Source organism: Scyliorhinus canicula, chromosome 6 (assembly GCF_902713615.1).
Source record: "Scyliorhinus canicula chromosome 6, sScyCan1.1, whole genome shotgun sequence".
Lineage (NCBI taxonomy): Eukaryota > Metazoa > Chordata > Chondrichthyes > Carcharhiniformes > Scyliorhinidae > Scyliorhinus > Scyliorhinus canicula.
Window position 1 is genome coordinate 54,302,224 of NC_052151.1, and position 21,057 is coordinate 54,323,280.

The window sequence follows — 21,057 nt, forward strand, 5'->3', positions numbered from 1 at the left end:
ATGAACAAAGCCAATTGATTTTTGAGGATGTTTTTGAAAGAGGATAGATAGGTAGCAAAGAGGAGATTGCAGACATTGGAATAGTGAGGCCAAGAGAGAATTTAAACACATGAATGGGAATTTCAAACCTGAGTTGCTGGAAGACTCATGCAAATATTGGTCAGCAAGAACAGGGATAACAGGTGAAGGGAATTTGGTGTAGGATAGGATACAAGCCACAGAGGTTTGGATGAGTGAGAACTTGCAGAGGATGGATAATGTTAGGAAAGAGTTGGAATAATGAAATGTGGAGTGACAAAGACATGGCTGAGGGTTTTAGTAATTAGCTGGGCTGAAGTAGGGGCAGCACAGTAGCATAGTGGTCAGCACAATTGCTTCACAGCTCCAGGGTCCTAGGTTCGATTCCTGGCCTGGGTCACTGTCTGTGCGGAGTCTGCACGTTCTCCCAGTGTGTGGGTGGGTTTCCTCCGGGTGCTCCGGTTTCCTTCCACAGTCCAAAGATGTGCAGGTTTGGTGGATTGGCCAAGTTAATTGCCCCTTAGTGTCCAAAATTGCCCTTAGTGTTGGGTGGGGTTACTGGGTTATAGGCATAGGGTGGAGGTGTGGGCTTGGGTGGGGTGCTTTTTCCAAGAGCCGGTGCAGACTCGATGGGCCGAATGGCCTCTTTCTACACTGTAAATTCTATCTATCTACGAGGGCTGAGCCAGGGGAATCGCTGTCACAAAGCAAAATTGTGTTTTACAATCGGAATGACGTAAGGTCAGAATACAACTGAATGATTTAATTCATTTTTTATTTTGCAAACTGATATAACGAAGTATGTAAATAATATGAAATTCTCTTTAAGGATTAAGTTTTATAGTTTCTTTTGGTGTTACCTGCTGTTTGTACCTGATGTTGTTAAGTGTTCAAGAAAACTTTGTGGACAAGATTAATCACATTATGTCACTACTGTAAATCTCCCTCAGGGCAGCAAGGTGACGCAGTGGTTAGCACTGCTGCCTCACGGCGGCGAGCACCCGGGTTCGATCCCAGCCCGGGTCACAGTCCGTGTGGAGTTTGCATATTCTCCCTGTGTTTGCGTGGGCCTCACCCCCACATCCCAAAGATGTGGAGGGTAGGTGGATTGGCCACGCTAAATTGCCCCTTAATTGGAAAAAAAGAATTGGGTACTCTAAATTCTGAAAAAAAAAGAATCCTGTCTCCCTACTTTCTCCTCCTTGGGGAAATAGTGCGCAAACGATTTTGGAAGAGAAAACCTAACCAACGTCCAGGCACAAGGATAAATTTTGCATGGCTTATTGCTGAACTAGTTTTTCTGATTTGCTTTGGTTGGATGTAAGGCCAACAAAATCTATCGAAAAAGGTTAGTTTTATTGAAGATTAGTTTTCAATGTCAGCTGATTGATTTTTTTTTTGCGATGATGTAGCTCAATACTAAAGTAATTATAAGTCTCCTTCGAAGAATTTTGAGGAAGGTATTTTAAAATCAAAATGAAAACTGTTGCCCTGCTATGGTAACACCAGAAATTTGGCAAATCACAATTCCCTGGAATGAAGCCACTTTAGTACTTCTACTTATGAACGTCTTATTTGACAGCCGCAGGGTATGAAAAGACTGTGATGGCTTGTCAGTGAATTTGCACAACCAGAGTGTGGACAATTCTGCAGATGCATTCTGAATTCTTCTAGAAATTGTGTCAGTTAGACTCAAGTGATCTCCAGAGCAAAACTTCACCCTTTTTCACCCTTGTGGCTCGACCATGAAGACACAAGGAACAGGAGGCCATTTAGCCCCTCAACCCCGTTCCACAGTTTATGGAGGTCATAGAATCATGGAATTTACAGTGCAAAAGGAGGCTATTCGGTCCATCAAGTCTGCACTGGCCCTTGGAAAGAGCACCCTGTTAAAGCCCATGCCTCCACCCTATCCCCGTAAATCAGTAGCCCCACCTAACCTTTTTGGACACCAAGGGCAATTTAGCATGACCAATCCACCTAACCTGCACACCTTTGGACTGTGGGAGGAAACCGGAGCATCCAGAGGAAACCCATGCAGACATGGGGAGAACGTGCAGACTCCACACAGACAGTGACCCAAGCCAGGAATCGAACCTGGGACCTTGGAGCTGTGAAGCAACTGTGCTAACCACTGTGCTACCGTGCTGCTCATGGGCTGATCTGCAGCCTTATTCCATATACACGACTTTGCCCCTGTTCCCTCAATATCTTTGGTTAACTACAATTCATCCATTTCAATTTTAAATATAACAATTGGTCTTGCAATAATAGCCATTTGTGGAAGAGAATTCCAAACATCTCCCACACTGGGTGTAGGAATGCTGCCTAACATTGTTCCTACAACAGTGACTACGACATTGGTTTTAAAGCACCTTGAGACGTCCAGCGCTCATGAAAGGCACTATAAAAATTTAATTCTTCTTTTTGTTTACTTTCACTCGAAAAGCTCATTCTAATTTTCAGGTAATATCTCCAGTCATTCCAACTCACAGGAATGTTTTTCTCCATCCATGCTAATGTTTCTCCTTATTATCTTGAAAACTTAAATCAAATCACCTCTGAATCTTCTCAATTCCAGCGAATTCAACCTTTGTTTTTTGCCTCATAATTTAATTCTTCGAAACCAAGTCCCTTTCTTGTAAAGTCACCATTGTTCCAGATGACCATGGGCTGCTTTCCCCTTTGAAGGAGGAAATGCTAGCTGGTGGTGCGTTAACCTGACGATCACCACACCTCAGGCAAGGTTGAGAAGGTGGGGCCTTCATAAATGACCTCAGCCAGTATGGGAATTGAACCCACGCTGCTGGCCTTGCTCTGCATCATGAACAAGCTGTCCACCCAACTGAGCTAAACCAGTCCTCATCTTTCTAGTAAACCTATGTTGCACCTTCTCCAAGGCCAATATATTCTTACTGCAGTGTGAATTGAATATGGAACTCAAGGCGTGGTATAATTACGGCTTTGTGTGGCTGCAATATGATTTGGGTATTTTAGTATTGTAATCCTTTGGATAGAAATTCCTTTACCCTTTTTAATTATTTTTTGTAGCAGTCCTTGTCATGTCAATGATCTATGAACCTGGACCCTGAGGTTTCCTTGGGATTCCATTTCTCCTAATTTTAAATCCAAAGTGCATTCCCTCACACTTGCCGATATTAAATCTATTTGCCACGGTGTTTCCCATGCACTTGATTCATTAGTATATGGTGGCTTGTGGTAATGTTACTGCACTAGACACCCAGGCTAATGCTCAGGGGACACTCGATCAAATCCCTCCATGGCAGCTGGTGGAATTTAAATTCAATTAATAAACCTGAAATAAAAAAACAAAGCTAGTATCTTATGACCGTAAAAATGTTGGATTTTCCTTCAGCGAAGGAAATCTGTCTTCCTCATCTGCCCTGGCTTACATGTGACATCAGATCCACAGCAATGTGGGTGATTCTCAGCTGCCCTCAGAAATGGCTTACCTCACGGCGCCGAGGACCCGGGTTCAATCCCGGCCCCGGGTCACTGTCCGTGTGGAGTTTGCACATTCTCCCCGTGTCAAAGTGGGTCTCAGCCCCACATCCCAAATATGTGCAGGGGAGGTGGATTGGCCACGATAAATTGCCCCCTAATTGGAAAAATAAAAATAAAAATAAATGGCCTAGCAACTGCTATAGAACCAAACTGCAGTAGAAAAGTCAAAAAGGAGTAAAACCCAATGGTCCACACAGCACCCAACCAGAAATGGTGATGGCACACCCTGCCCGACTGAACTTGCAAAGTCCTCCTCACCATTACCTGGGGTTTGTCACAAAATTAGGAGATCTGATTCAATGCAAGCAGCAGCCAAGCATAGCCATACTAGCAGTATCATGCTTTTTAATTCTTTCATAGGACGTGGTATCACTGGCTAGGCAGTATTTATTGCCCATTACTAATTGCCCGTCAGAAGCTAGTGGTGAGCTGCCTTCTTGAACCACTGCAATCCATGTACGTACATCCACAATGCTGTTAGGAAGGGAGTTCCAGGAGTTTGACCCAGCAACAGTGAAGTAACGGCGATACATTTCCAATTCAGGATGGGATGTGGCTTGGAGGGGAACTTGCAGGTGTTGGTATTCCCATGCATCTGCTGCCCTTGCCCTCCTGTGTCGTAGAGGTTGGAGGTTTGGAATGTGCTGTCGAAGGAGCCGATAGTCATTTCCTGGCACTTGTGTTCCTTGTCACTTATCAGCCCAAGCCTGAACACTCTCCAAGTCTTGCTGCATATGGATATGGACTGTTTCAATATCCAAGGAGTCATGAATGGTGCTGGACATTGTGGAATCAACTACAACATCCCCACTTCTGACCTTATGATGGAGGGAAGATCATTAATGAAACAGCTGAAGATGGTTGGGACTAGGAAACCACCCTGAGGAATGCATATAGCAATGTTCTGGGATTGAGAGTTTTGACCTCCAACAGCCACAACCATCTTCCTTTGTGTTAGGTATAACTCCAACCAGTGGAGTGGTTTACCCTCAATTTCAATTGACTTCAGTTTTGCTTGGGGTTCCTTGATGCCATACTCAGTCAAGTCAAGTAAGGTTAAGGGGGGGGGTCGTTGGGTTACGGGTATAGGGTGGATACGTGAGTTTGAGTAGGGTGATCATGGCTCGGCACAACATCGAGGGCCGAAGGGCCTGTTCTGTGCTGTACTGTTCTATGTTCTATGTTCTAAATGCTGCTTTGATGTCAAGGGCAGTCGCCCTCACCTCACTTCTTGAATTGAGCTTGTTTGTCCATGTTTCAACCAAAGCTGTAATGAGTTCAGGAGCTGAGTGGCCCTAATGGAACCCAAACTGAGCATCAATGACCAACTTATTGCTATGCACGTTCTGCTTCACAGCACTGTAGACGACACCTTCCATCACTTTGCTGAAGATTGATGGGGTGTACAACTCATTCCTGACTGCCCAAAGCCTGTTCACAATCTACAATGCATAAGTCAGGATTATGATGCAATACTCTCCACTTGATTAAATGAGTGCGGCTCCAACAACGTTGAAGAAATTGAACACGATCAGGACAATGGGGCCAGCTTGATCAGCTCTCCATCCACCACCTTAACATTCACTCCTTCCTTCACTGAAAGACAGTGACAACAGCGTGTCGCAGATAAAAGATTCACTGCAGCAAACAACTCACCAAGGTTTCTCCGACACACCGTTCAAACCCACCATTTAGAAGGAAAAGGGCAGCAGATGCATGGAAATATGGTCACCTCCAAATCACTCACATCCTTTCTTCATTAGAGCCAATTCTCCACCTCCACAGATGCGTGTTTCTCAGTGGGGTGCCATTGTTGGCAGCGGAAATCTCCATTCCCACCGCCGGCCAGTGGGATTTCCCATTATAGCCACCCCACGCTGCTGGGAAACCCACAGGCTGGGGTGCACTGCCAGCAGAAAGGGAAATCCTGCCGGCAGAGAATTCACCCCACTGTTGCCGGATCAAAATCTTGGAATTCCCTCTCTAACAGTACTATGGGAGTACCCGCACAAGATGGACTCCAGTGGTTTAAGAAGGCTTACAACACCAGGTTAAAGTCCAACCCCAGTCACCCCAGTCCAACGCCGGCATCTCCACATCATGTTTAAGAAGGCGGTCAACACCACCTTCTCAAGGGCCATTTTAGATGAGCAACAAATACTGGCATTGCCAGTGATTCGCATATGCCATGACAGAATAAAAGAAAAATCACTACTTGCTATTCCATCTACCTTTGTATCATTGGCAAAGCTGGATATCTGGCTCTCTTCCATCATCAAAGTAGTTAACCAATACAGTTAAAATTTGTGGTCCCAACACATGCAAACTCATGCAAATTTATCATCGAGATATTCTCCGAAATCCCAACCAAGTGTTGACGCCGGCGTCACAACCGACGCGAGCGACGCTGGCGTCAACAGGTCCCCAAGGCCAGACATTCAGCCCTTCCTAGGGGGCTAGTACGGCACCAGAGTGCTGTGCGCTGCTCCGGCGCCGAAAGCCGGCGGGCCATGACGGGTGAGGATTTGCACATGCGCGCCATGGCCGTCTCCACGCTAGCCGTGGGCAACATGGGGGAGCCCTACAGAGGCTCAGCATGGAGGAACATAGGCCCCCCCCCCCTCGGAATGAGCCCGCCTGCTGATCGGTTGCCCCCAATTGTGGGCCTGGCCACCATGGGGGCACCACCCGGAGTCGGCACCTCCCCCACCCCCCTCCCCCCCCCCCCCCCCCCCCCCCCCCCCCCCCACTAGGATCGCAGCCAGAACACCGAGGTCCCGCCGGGTAGGACCGTGCATAAACGATGCCAGCGGGACTTGGCGGAACGCGGTAGGCACTCGCCCCGTCGTATGCGGAGAATTGCCGGGGGGGGGGCACTTTCAATGGCCCCTGACTGGCGGCCGACGTCCGGTTGCCAGAGAATTGGCAGCCCAGTGTTGGAGCGGCGCGGCGGGATTCGCGCGCCCTCCCCGCGATTCTGACGTGGGATCGGAGAACCCCGGACTTTATTTCTCAGTAAATTTAAGCTTCACTCATGATCTTGCAAGATGGCTCGGGAAGTCAGGAAGCATTCAAGAGCACACCTTTCGTAGGCTGCTTTGTCCTGCTGCTGCCCCAGAGATAGAGTGCAAAATTGTTAGTGGCATGGAGACAGTGTTGAGCGACAGGTTGCAAGAGCCTCTGTCATGCATGTCGGATGTTCTTAATGCTGTCTCCCATTTGTACTCTGTGACCAGTGGGTGCAGACCCAAGCACTGGGAGGTGACTGTCCAATGAATCATTGTCCCTGAGAATACATTAAAGCTGTTACCAATTTGTAAATTCTTTATCTATTTGACTGACTCCAGTATAATCTCAGCACTATTAAACTGGTTTACAATTGACATGAAATCAAGCTGGTTTCCAACATTTTCCCTTTGATTGCTGCTTGGGGAGCTGAATTAAAGCGGGTTTCTGACCATTTGCTATATGGTGACTTGGTAACTGATGGCAGCTTTACAAAGCCCTGAAGCAGCCTCTGGCTTTTTCTTATATTACCTTCAGCTCACAACCGCTTCCTACAAAATAGCACTCACCACCTCTAAAGAGGTAAGCATTGTGAGATTGTTAAAGGAGCAACACGCATTAATTGTATAAATAATCGCAGCTTTACAATTCCTGAGTAGTTTGTAACTTTTCCAACCTAGAATAAAATGTGCAGAATACGACGACGCTTGTTGCATACACATCGAGTAAAAGCACGTATAATAGAATAGATTTTGTGATTTGGTCAACTTATAATCAATTTTTTATGATGATAAAGTCTATTTAATTTGACTCCATTTCTAAAATTTGAAATAGTAAAATACTAATTTGACTTTCTACAATCTATTCACCTACACACAAGGAAAATGGTTATTTTAGTGTCCAGATGGTTAACTGATGAAGTATGGTCATGTCCATGTATATGTTTATCGGAATTTCTGTTGCTAGGATGGATTAAATTGATGAGACTGGAGCTCCACTGATGGCATTTTTATATAAGTAATAATCTAATAATAATCTTTATTAGTGTCACAAGTAGGCTAACATTAACATTGCAATGAAGTTACTGTGAAAATCCCCTAGTCGCCACACTCCGGCGCCTGTTCAGGTACACAGAGGGAGAATTCAGAATGTCCAATTCACTGCTCTGGTTTCCTCCGAGGTGGAGATGGTGAGCAGTTTCAAATTCCTAGGGGTGCACATCACCAAAAATCTGTCCTGGTCCACTCACGTCGACGCTATCACCAAGAAAGCACAACAGCGCCTATACTTCCTCAGGAAACTAAGGAAATTTGGCATGTCCACATTAACCCTTACCAACTTTTACAGATGCACTATAGAGAGCATCCTATTGGGCTGCATCACAGCCTGGTATGGCAACTGCTCGGCCCAGGTCCGCAAGGAACTTCAGAGAGTCGTGAATACCACCCAGTCCATCACACGTACCTGCCTCCCATCCATGGACTCCATCTACATCTCCCGCTGCCTGGGGAAAGCGGGCAGCATAATCAAGGATCCCTCCCACCTGGCTTACTCACTTTTCCAACTTCTTCCATCGGGCAGGAGATACAGAAGTCTGAGAACACGCATGAACAGACTCAAAAACAGCTTCTTCCCCACTGTCACCAGACTCCTAAATGACCCTCTTATTGACTGACCTCATTAACACTACACCCTGTATGCTTCAACCGATGCCAATGCTTATGTAGTTACATTGTATATCTTGTGTTGCCCTATTATGTATTCTCATGTATTTTCTTGTATTTTCTTGAATTTGTTTAATTCCCTTTTCTTCCACGTACTGAATGATCTGTTGAGCTGCTTGCAGAAAAATACTTTTCACTGTACCTCGGTACACGTGACAATAAACAAATCCAATCCAATCCAATCCAATCCACAGGCCAAAGATGTGCAGGTTAGGTGGATTGCCATGCTAAATTGCCCTTAGTGTCCAGAAAGGTTAGGTTGGGTTATGGGGATAGGGTGGAGGTGTGGGCTTATGTGGCGTGCTCTTTCCAAGGGCCTGTGCAGACTCGATGGGCCGAATGACCTCCTTCTGCACTGTAAATTCAATCATTCTATGAACTGTTTGGCGGGCGACATGGTGATATGACGGCTCACAGGCCGTATATTTGACACTCCTGCCATGACATAATCTATCTATTGTGCTTCTCAATTTACTGTTGTCTACCACATTGATTACTATAGAAACAAAATAGGAGCAGGAGGCCATTCGACCACTTGAGCCTGCTCCACCATTCAATCTTACCATGGATCATCCTCTATCTTAACACCTTATTCCTGCTCTCTCCCCATACCTCATGGAAAACATTAAAAATAGGACTGGTTAATATTTGCTCCATTCACCGACTGCCACCTGATTAGTTACTTGTTGTCCCATAGCATTTTTTCTGTCTTGCTTGAATTATTGCTTTTTAAAATTAATTTATGGGATGCGGGTGTCGCTGGTTAGGCCAGTATTTATTGCCCTTCCCTAGTTGCCATTCAGAAAATGGTGGTGAGATGCCTTCTTGAAACGCTGCCAACCTTTTTTTTTTATAAATTTAGAGAACCCAATTCATTTTTTTCCAATTAAGGGGGCAATTTAGTGTGTCCAATCCACCTAGCTTGCACATCTTTGGGTTGTGGGGCGAAACCCACGCAAACACGGGGAGAATGTGCAAACTCCACACGGGCAGTGACCCAGAGCCGGGATCGAACCTGGGACCTCGGCGCCGTGAGACTGCAGTGCTAACCACTGCACCACCGTGCTGCCCTAAACACTGCCAACCTTGCGGTGTAGGTACTCCCACTGTGCTGTCAGAGCGGGAGTTCCAGGATGTTGCCCCAGTGACAGTGAAGGATTGGCGACAGATTTCCATGTCAGAGTGGTGAGTGACTTGGAGGGGAACTTCCAAGGTGGTGGGGTTCCCAGGTATCTGCTGCTCTTGCTTTGTACTAGATGGTGTCAAGCGCCTTGAATGTTGTTGACAATGTACTCCTCCAGGCAAGTGGTGAGTATTCCATCACACTCCTGACTGGTGCCTTGTAGATGGTGGACAGGCTTTGGGGGGGAGTCAGGAGGTGAGTTACTTGCCATAGGATTCCTAGCCTTTGACCAGCCCTGATAGCCACAGTATTAGTATGGCAAGACCAGTTCAGTTTCTGATCAATGGTAACCACAGGATGTTTAAAAAAAATTTTTTTTTAGAGTAGCCAATTATTTTTGTTTTCCAATTAAGGGGCAATTAAGAGTGGCCAATCCACCTAACCTGCACATCTTTGGGTTGTGGGGGTGAAACCCACGCAGACATGGGGATAATGTGCAAACTCCACACGGGCAGTGACCCAGTGCCGGGATTCGAACCTGGGTCCTCAGCGCCGCAGTCCCAGTGCTAACCACTGCCCTTATCTTGGCTCTCCTCCTGACTTGTTGAAATCAGACTTCTCTGTTGGGTGAAAAGGAACAATTTCTCTGTTTTTAAAGTCTGGAGTAGAATTTACTCAGGAATTCCCAAGCTCTCAATATAACTGTTCCGGAAGGGCTGCATGGAATTGTTAAGCGTTAAGGATTGCCCTGCGGTCTCCAGCAATTAAAAACTTGCCTCCAGGATGCTGGCGCGATCAACCCAGGAGAAAAATCATGGGGGAAATGTATTTTCTGTTTTCTTTGAGCACTTTTGGTGATTAGTCTTAAAATAAAAATGTACCTGATAAATTGGGCTGTTGGTCGAAGAGTGAAAGGTAAATAATCCAAATATCCCTCACCCAATGAAGGTGATGGTGGTGTAGTGCAAATGTCACCGGCCTAATAATCCTGAGGCTAATGCCAAATCCCACCACGATACAGGGGGGATGGGAACCTAAATTGTAGACCCAGTGTACAGGATGTTGAGAGTAGTGAGGTCAGGGATAGGGTTAAAAGTTCGAAAGAGGGCACCGGCAAGCAGGACGCTGGTTTGAAGTGTGTCTACTTCAACGCCAGGAGCATCCGGAATAAGGTGGGTGAGCTTGCAGCATGGGTTGGTACCTGGGATCTCGATGTTGTGGCGATTTCGGAGACATGGGTAGAGCAGGGACAGGAATGGTTGTTGCAGGTTCCAGGATTTAGATGTTTCTGTAAGAACAGAGAAGATGGTAAAAGAGGGGGGGGTGTGGCATTGTTAATCAAGGAAAGTATTACGGCGGTAGAAAGGACGCTTGAGGACTCGTCTACTGAGGCAGTATGGGCCGAGGTTAGGAACAGTAGAGGAGAGGTCACCCTGTTGGGAGTTGTCTATAGACCTCCGAATAGTCCCAGAGATGTAGAGGAAAGGATTGCAAAGATGATTCTTGACAGGAGCGAGAGTAACAGGGTAGTTGTTATGGGGGACTTTAACTTTCCAAATATTGACTGGAAATACTATAGTTCGAGTACTATAGATGGGTCAGTTTTTGTGCAGTGTGTGCAGGAGGGTTTTCTGACACAGTATGTAGACAGGCCAACAAGGGGCGAGGCCACATTGGATTTGGTACTGGGTAATGAACCCGGCCAGGTGTTAGATTTAGATGTAGGTGAGCACTTTGGTGATAGTGATCACAACTCGGTTATGTTTACTTTAGCAATGGGCAGGGATAGGTATATACCGCAAGGCAAGAATTATAGCTGGGGGAAAGGCAATTATGATGCTATTCGGCAAGATTTAGGAGGTATAGGATGGGGAAGGAAACTGCAGGGGATGGGTACAATCGAAATGTGGAGCTTTTTCAAGGAACAGCTACTGCGTGTCCTTGATAAGTATGTACCTGTCAGTCAGGGAGGAAGTTGTCGAGCAAGGGAGCCGTGGTTTACTAAGGAAGTTGAAGCACTTGTCAAGAGGAAGAAGAAGGCTTATGTTAGGATGAGACATGAAGGCTCAGTTAGGGCACTTGAGAGTTACAAGTTAGCCAGGAAGGACCTAAAGGGAGAGTTAAGAAGAGCGAGGAGAGGACACGAAAAGTCGTTGGCGGATAGGATCAAGGAAAACCCTAAGGCTTTCTATAGGTATATCAGGAACAAAAGAATGACTCGAGTAAGATTAGGGCCAATCAAGGATAGTAGTGGAAAGTTGTGTGTGGAATCAGAGGAGATAGGGGAAGCATTAAATGGATATTTTTCGTCAGTGTTTACACTGGAGAAAGACAATGTTGTCGAGGAGAACACTCAGGTTCAGTCGACCAGGCTAGATGGAATTGAGGTTCAAAAGGAGGAGGTGTTAGCAATTTTAGAAAATGTCAAAATAGACAAGTCCCCTGGGCCAGATGGGATTTATCCTAGGATTCTCTGGGAAGCCAGGGAGGAGATTGCTGAGCCTTTGTCCTTGATCTTTATGTCGTCTTTGTCGACAGGAATAGTGCCGGAAGACTGGAGGATAGCAAATGTTGTCCCCTTGTTCAAGAAGGGGAGTAGCGACAACCCTGGTAATTATAGACCTGTGAGCCTTACTTCGGTTGTGGGTAAAATGTTGGAAAAGGTTATAAGAGATAGGGTTTATAATCATCTTGAAAAGAACAAGTTGATTAGCAATACTCAACACGGTTTTGTGAAGGGTAGGTCATGTCTCACAAACCTTATTGAGTTTTTTGAGAAGGTGACCAAACAGGTGGATCAGGGTAAAGCTGTTGATGTGGTGTACATGGATTTCAGTAAGGCGTTTGATAAGGTTCCCCACGGTAGGCTATTGCAGAAAATAAGGAAGTATGGAATTGAAGGTGATTTAGCGGTTTGGATCAGTAATTGGCTAGCTGAAAGAAGACAGAGGGTGGTGGTTGATGGCAAATGTTCATCCTGGAGTTCAGTTACTAGTGGTGTACCGCAAGGATCTGTTTTGGGGCCACTGCTGTTTGTGATTTTTATAAATGACCTGGAAGAGGGTGTAGACGGATGGGTTAGTAAATTTGCAGATGACACGAAGGTTGGTGGAGTTGTGGATAGTGCTGAAGGATGTTATAGGATACAGAGGGACATAGATAGGCTGCAGAGCTGGGCTGAGAGGTGGCAGATGGAGTTTAATGCGGAAAAGTGTGAGGTGGTTCACTTTGGAAGGAGTAACAGGAATGCAGAGTACTGGGCTAATGGCAAGATTCTTGGTAGTGTAGATGAACAGAGAGATCTCGGCATCCAGGTACATAAATCCCTGAAAGTTGCCACCCAGGTTAATAGGGCTGTTAAGAAGGCATATGGTGTGCTAGCCTTTATAAGCAGGGGGATTGAGTTTCGGAACCACAAGGTCATGCTGCAGCTGTACATAACTCTGGTGCGGCCACACCTGGAGTACTGCGTGCAGTTCTGGTCACCACATTATAGGAAGGATGTGGAAGCTTTGGAAAGGGTTCAGAGGAGATTTACCAGGATGTTGCCTGGTATGGAGGGAAGGTCTTACGAGGAAAGGCTCAGGGAATTGAGGTTGTTTTCGTTAGAGAGGAGAAGGCTGAGAGGTGACTTAATAGAGACATATAAGATAGTCAGAGGGTTAGATAGGGTGGACAGTGAGAGTCTTTTTCCTCGGATGGTGATGACCAACACGAGGGGACATAGCTTTAAATTGAGGGGTGAGAGATATAGGACAGATGTCAGAGGCAGTTTCTTTACTCAGAGAGTAGTAGGGGTGTGGAACGCCCTGCCTGCAATAGTAGTAGACTCGCCAACTTTAAGGGTATTTAAGTGGTCACTGGATAGACATATGGATGAAAATGGAATAGTGTAGGTCAGATAGGCTTCAGATGGTTTCACAGGTCGGCGCAACATCGAGGGCCGAAGGGCCCGTACTGCGCTGTAGTGTTCTATGTTCTTCTATGATACCTGGTGTCAAAACCCATCTAGTTCACCAATGCCCTTTCTTTCGGGAGGGAATTCTGCCAATCCTACCTGGTCGGTGGTAAGGGGAAACTCTGTCATCCAAACAATGCTGGTCCATTTGATGAAATCCAGAGCAATGTTGTTTGCTCTTAACTGCCCTCAGTTCCAGAGCATTTAGGGATGACCAGCAAATGGCGCCCACCTCCCATTACATGGAATAGATAAAATCAGATAATACAGAGTCAATTCACTGACAAAGGGAGACCATAAGATGTAGGACCAGAAGTAGGCCACACAGCCCATCGAGTCTGCTCTGCCATTCAATGCGATCACGGAGATAGTGCACTATGAGATGAACAAATTGGATGACCCATGGCAGGAGTGTGGGGAAGGAATTTTTGCATGAGATCAAGACAATTTTACATTCCCCCACCAGCGAATTTGTAAGGGGGGGAAGCACGGCGGGAGTGGAAGGTGGGATTGGGGAGTTGTAAGGTGGTGGGAGGGTTGTTGGTGGCCATAAGATTTTTCATGTGGCCTTCCCACTGGGTTCCCGCCCACTCTGACCTCTCTAAAATTTCACGTTGGGTTGGGCAAGGTCCCCAAGTGGCCAATTATTGACCATTTAAGGGCTGTCTCCCAGCCAGCCTCAATTTTCAGGCTGACAGGCAGAGTTAAGGGGAGGGGGGGGAAGCTCGAAACATAACCCTGCTCAGGCCTCGAGTGGGATGTTGTGGGGATTCCCTCCATCTGCAGTTTCTTTTTAACATGCTCCATTCCCCCCTCCCCACTACTCCCCTCTGCAAGGTCTGGCCTTGACGGAAGTTCCTTCACCCCCCAACCCACTCAGTCTCTCCACCATCACCCCTACCCCATTTTCCCAGGTTCCACCCCCCCCCCCCCCCCCCCCCCCCCCCCGCAACTGGGTCACTGTTACAGTCCCTAGCCTGAGACCCCCAAAACCTACCTGGTCCTGGACATCTCGGATTTGGACTTTGGGGGCTGCTTGCAGTCCTAGTCCTGACCACTGCAGCTTCTGGCACTGCTAAAACTAGAGTTTGCCAGCAACCCTGATGTGAGACTTCTTACCGATTGAGGGGTGGAAGTCCCACCTCCAGCTAATTAATGCTCGGTGAAGTATGATACAGCTGCAAGGCAGCCAGTATTGGTGCGGTTGTGTTTGGTCCTGACTCTTCGGCTTAATCCAGGCCCATGTAGTGAAACCTCCATGGATGGCATGGTGGCACAGTGAGTTAGCACTGCTGCCTCACAGTGCCAGGGACCCGGGTTCAATTCTGGCCTCGGGTGAATTGTCTGTGTGGAGTTTGCACTTTCTCCCTGAGTCTGCGTGAGTTTCCTCCGGGTGCTCCGGTTTCCTCCCACAGTCCAAAGATGTGCAGGTTAGGTGGATTGGCCATGCTAAATTGCCCCCTAGTGTGCAAAAGGTTAAGTGGGGATAGGGTGGGCACATGGGCCTAGCTGGGTACTGTTTCAGAGGGTTGGTGCAGACTCAATGGGCTGAAAGGCCTCCTTCTGCACAGGAGTGATTCTATGATGATTCTATCATGAATATGTCCAACCACACTTGATAATTGTGGGTCAGCAGAAACTCAAGCCATACAGTGAAAATTGTCGGTTTGCCAATTCTCATGGGCTTCTGCCAACCTCCTGCCCAGAAAACTGCCCAGAGAGATTCCAAACATAAGTCTTTGCCAGACTTTCTTCTGATTGGTGTCTGGCCAGTTATTCTCTGTTTTTCAAGGTTTCGTGATTCCACGTTTAGCAAAGAAAAAAAATAACCACTGCCACCATTAGATATTTTAGGTCAGGGCAGCATGGTGGCCTAGTGGTTAGCACAGCCGCCTCACGGCGCTGAGGTCCCAGGTTCGATCCCGGCTCTGGGTCACTGTCCGTGTGGAGTTTGCACATTCTCCCCGTGTCTGCGTGGGTTTCGCCCCCACAACCCAAAAATGTGCAGAGCAGGTGGATTGGGCACGCTAAATTGCCCCTTAATAGAAAAAATAATTGGGTAATCTAAAAAATTTTTTAAAAAAAAGATATTTTAGGTCTGGACTCATGCATAATTGATGTCAAGAACAACATTTTATTTACATTTTTTCTGGCGCTTTCTAGTTTCCAGCTAGGTCAGGAAAATTCCGCAATTCATGACCCCTGCCTCAAGCCATTGTTTTTTTTTATCTTTCCTGTGATTCAGCGCTCCACCTGCTGGTCTTTATTTATATTTCACAAACATTGTATAGAACTTAACCCTAAAATAGCATAGCTATCTATACTAAAACTCTTTCATATGATATCCACCTCCTATACACTTTAGCCTTATTTACTGTGTCATGCTGTTTTAGTTTTTTTATAGTATCAATAGTTGTGTGTTGCTTGGTCAATGTGAACTGTTGTCAGTATGTTAACATTTTGGCTGTCACATCTTTCCTAGCCATGTCTTCCACTTCCACGCACCATTTCTTTTTCTTTTGTTTAACCATTAACCTTTTCAAAAATAAATTTAGAGTACCCAATTCATTTTTTGTTTCAATTAAGGGGCAATTTAGCAATCCACCTACCCTACACATCTTTGGGTTGTGGGGGCGAAACCCACACAAACACGGGGAGAATGTGCAAACTCCACACAGACAGTGACCCAGAGCCGGATCGAACCTGGGACCTCGGCGCCGCGAGGCAGCAGTGCTAACCACTGTGCCACCATGCTGTCCTAACGCACACCATTTCTTTACTCCAATTTTCATCTTTATCACTGCCATTTTGTCCATTGTTGCCGCTTAATTGTCCTGTAACCAATACACATGGCATTAAGCCCTTACCGCCTAAGCAATTTAAGGCCTCCCAATTCTGTTGCACCTTTGTTTTGTATCCTCATTACTAGTTATCAAGTCTTGAGAATACCACCTTGAACCTTCACGCCCCACATATCCCCTTATGCAATGCAGCCCCTGATTTCGTAATTACCTAACCACATAACCCCTGACCCTTAAAACTTTATCCTAACTCCTACTTACCTCTGACCCTCCTTGGCCTTCGAGCTTGATGTTTCCTTGCTCCATTCTGTGTTGCCTGAACTGAGCTGTAAAGCAACATAGACTTTACTGAACTTAAAAAGATTGTCGCATGCAAGAATATCATATTGACTCTTTAAGTCACATACAGACCCAAAAACCTGTTTCCACATCAGTGCTCCGAAAAATAATTCAATTTTTTAAGCAGTGACAGTTCTGTGAGAAATGCAACAGAACAAGCATACAGGGAAAGTGTTTATATACTGCATAGAGATATTTGTAAACTTTTTGTAAACTAAAATCATGTTGCCCGGTTCAATGCTATGAAACAAATTAACATCCCTCTAGTTGCCCGAACAAGATTTGTAACAGGGCCACTGTATACATGGCCCAGTGGAGAGCTAAACAGTGTATCTGTCAACTGACTGTGAGTGGTGTGACAGGACATCCGCTAATAATAAAAGCCTTTAATATATAATGTCCCATCTCTGTAAATGTCAAAGTACACGTAGTATCACTTACCTACCTCATTGCACTATATTGATAGCTGCAAATTGTTCCAACTCACCATGAGCAACACTAGAAAATATTGCTCAATAAGGATGGACATATAAAAGGTTGTCCATTTTGTAATTCTTGGTGGGGAACAAATCTTCGGCATAATCACTTTGGACAATGGACTCTGGCTGAGAAAGGAACCTATCGAGCCATAATCAAACCATGTCTGAACTATGGAACTGGAATCAACCTGCGATGACCATGTTTGGGTAACTGATCAGTTGATGAGAGGGGCTCGTGTGACAAGGTCAACTAACTCCCTTCTTTTTGTTTAATAAGCTGTTTTTCTCCAGGTCACGGAACCGAAACAGAAGAGACACCAAGGAAATAAGACCCTGAGTGAGGCACTCTTTCTCTCTCTTTCACCATCCAGCCTGCCGGTTTGAGCCTTGCCTGCTGCTTAACCACCCACACAGTGCAGGCAGTGTTTTAAGAATCAACCCAGCAGCTGCTTCCAGAAGAACAAATAGATCATCAATCAACACCTCTTTAAATTGTCTTGACACCAATCCTGATGGCCCATCGAGCCCAGACTGAAAGGACCCAAGTCATCAATCTCTGAATCTTTGAAACCTAATTATGTGTGTGTGTGAACCCTGAAATCCATGTGCGCATGAAAGTCAGGGCATTTCTATTATTTTTACTTGGATTGGGTATTAAGTACAATAAATACTTTTCTAATTTCCTTTTAAGAGCTTGCAAGGAAATCTGTCTGTCTGTGTCTACAGCCACATGTAAATAGTTAAACACTCTCTGAATTGGCAAGCATGTGTTTTTTTTAAACCCTGTTGCAGCCAACTGAGGAATGGGAAAAGAAGGAAGCTAGTTTACCCCTTCTCATCTGACCGTAACAATATTTAAATGCGTATGTGTCAGCTTAATTTCATTCCTATTTTATTTTTTTTTTAATGTAGAGTACCCAATTATTTTTTTTCCCAATTTAGGGGCAATTTAGTGTGGCCAATCCACCAATCCCGCACATCTTTGGGTTGTGGGGGTGAAACCCACGCAGACATGGGGAGAATGTGCAAACTCCACACGGACTGTGACCCAGGGCCAGGATACGAACCGAGGTCCTCAGCGCCATAGTCCCAGTGCTAACCATCGCGCCACATGTCGCCCTGGGTAGCACTGTTAATCAAAGGCGGCATTGGTGCAATAGTTAGAGATGACCTTAGATCAGGTGATCAGGATGCAGAATCGATTTGGGTGGAGATGAGGAATAGTAGGGGAAATAAACCATGTGCACAAAGAAATATTGGGTGCTTGTGATAAAGGAACAGCAATAATCATGGGTGATTTCAATTTACATATAGAACAAAGAACATACAGTGCAGAAGGAGGCCATTCGGCCCATCGAGTCTGCACCGACCCACTTAAGCCCTCTCTTCCACCCTATCCCGGTAACCCAAAAACCCCTCCTCACCTTTTTGGTCGCCAAGGACAATTTATCATGGCCAATCCACCTAACCTGCACGTCTTTGGACTGTGGGAGGAAACCGGAGCACCCGGAGGAAACCCATGCAGACACGGGAAGAATGTGCAGACTCCACACAGACAGTGGCCCAAGCCGGGAATCGAACCTGGGACCCTGATGCTGTGAAGCAACATACTAACCACTGTGCTACCTTGCCGCAGTTTTTGAATGTAGGTGATCAAAGGGTATGAGGGGAAGGCAGGATCACGCTATCGAGTTGGATGATCAGCCATGATCATAATGAATATTGGAACAGGCACGAAGGATTGAATGGCATCTTCCTGCTCCTATTTCTTATGTTTCTAGAACTGACAAGTTAACAGCATTGAACAAATTAAAGATTATACTCTTGCAGTTAGCAATATTTCTGGATTCTTGTAAACTGGCCTGGAATGGTTGTCTCATTCTCATCTGGGAGCACAGCATTAGCCTTCAAAGATATCAGTCTCTAAAGATACTGCTGATTCCTGCTGGATCGAGGGAAATTGAACCAAAACAGATTGATGGAGTTGGGATCCAGATCAACAATGATCTCACTGAATGGTTGAACAGGCCTATTCCTCCTCCTATGTTCCGATATATCTAGGTTCCTACCCTCTGCTCCTGGGTAAATGAATCTCGTGGGAAAGGGATAGCTTAAGATCAAGATCTCAAGAACGTTTGTACATCAAAGTGTGCATCTGCTTGCATCTCGCTAGTATGGTGGTACAACCTTAACTTTCATAACTTTCTTGTCAAAAATATTCTTTTGCTTATGCTTAATTTCCGAACGAGGGGATGTTAGAACTGTAGATCAGGTTAGATCGCACCTGGAATACTGTGTACAGTTATGGCCATCATTACGGAAGGATGTGGTCACAGCCAAAAAGATAGAGGACATTCACGGGATTTTTGTCAGCTAGGAATGGAGAATTTTAGCTGTGAGGAAATGTCGGATGGGCTGGAATTGTTTTCTTTAGAGCACAAGAGGCTGAGGAGTGATTTAATTAGGGTGAGTAAAGTTATGGGAGGTTTTGATTGTGTGGATATAAAGAACCTCTTTCCATTAACAGGGAGGTCAATAACAAGGGAGCACAGATTTCAATTAATTGTTGGAAGGATGGGAGGGGATTTCTTTCACTCAGAGGGTAGTTGGGGTCTGGAATTCACTGACAGGAATCCTCACTCACTGTGTTTAAAAAAGGTGCAGTAACCTACAGGGCTGTGGACCAAGAGCTGCAAAGTGGGATTAGGCTGGATAGATCTTTTCAGACAAATGGGTGTACCCTAAATTCTTCTGTGTTTATTTCTTCTCGGTTTCCATATTTACTCAAAACTAATTGATAAATATTCGAGGATTTGAGTCCTTCTCGTGCAAGTTACCTCACAGAACCCTGCTGTTATCCCTGTTGATCTGCAGATCAATGGGCCATTGACAAAATAAAAAGGTTAGGTGGGGTTACTAGGTTACGGGGATAGGGTGGAAGCATGCGCTTAAGTAGGGTGCACTTTCCAAGGGCCGGTGCAGACTCAATGGGCCGAATGGCCTCCTTCTGCACTGTAAATTCTATGATTCTATGACACTGAAGCAACTCATTTACTCCCTTGCTTCTCAGGTCTCACACAGTGTCTCACACACGTCCAGATAACGCGGCCGTCATTATGTTAATTTTAATGAGCTGTCTCTGATGATGCTGATTGTTCTTTTTTAAGACTGGCAAGGAATGCTTTGCTGTGTTTTTCCTTAATGATTTAATTAACAGAAGCCTTTTCTGAGCATTCAGACTGATTATTGACTTCACTCATACCACCTATGTGGTCGGCACGGTGGCGCAGTGGTTAGCACTGCTGCCTCATGGCACCGAGGTCCCAGGTTCGATCCTGGCCCTGGGTGGAGTTTGCACATTCTCCCCGTGTCTGCATGTGTCCCACCACCACAAACCAAAAGATGTGCCGAGTAGGTGGATTGGCCACGCTAAATTGTCCCTTAATTGGAAAAAAATAATTGGGTACTCTAAATTTATTTTAAAGAACACTCACACCACCGAAAACCTTAAAGCAGAGGCTCCCATGTAGGATGTCGATAAGTGGTTCTGCAGGAGTGTGTGAATGCAGCAGGGCATTTCTCCCTCCCTAAGAGAAAGCATTGTTCAAGGATAAAAGCTTAATGGTTCTTTAAAAATGGTTCTCAAAATTAACTACAACCAAGAGTGTCGAGTGAGCAGATTAGAGGGACTTGTGCTGCTTGCCTCTCACAGTCGGTGAGCGATACTTCATTAATCACAGTCAGCAGCAATGGGTGGTGGTGGATCACAAAAGCTAATATGTTGGGTGGAATTTCCCCAAAAAATGGCAAAGTGTCATTTTGGGGAGATCCCACCTGCTTGGGCTGCGAGATCCAGATCGCAATCTGAAGGCACTTGGAAAAAATATTTCTTCCCACTTGAAAATCGGCTTGCCTGAGTCATACAGCACAGAAAAGGCCCTTCGGCCCACACTGGTCTGCACCGGTGAGAAACAACCACTGAACTATCCTAATCCCATGTCCTAGCATATGGCCCACAGCCTTGTATGCCCTGAGCACCTCCTGGGACCTCCTCACCCTTCTGAATCTTCCCTTCTTGACTCCA

At 45.8% G+C, this 21,057-nt stretch overlaps 1 long non-coding RNA gene across 1 annotated transcript in view; it reads left to right on the forward strand.

Moving 5' to 3' along the window:
• LOC119967149 overlaps positions 1–17,973 on the forward strand; it is an 86,358-nt gene extending 68,385 nt beyond the window's left edge. Inside the window, exon 4 of the long non-coding RNA XR_005460927.1 lies at positions 17,251–17,973. This is a non-coding gene — a long non-coding RNA (uncharacterized LOC119967149). The remainder of the gene's footprint in view (positions 1–17,250) is intronic.
• The last annotated feature ends 3,084 nt before the right edge of the window (positions 17,974–21,057 follow it).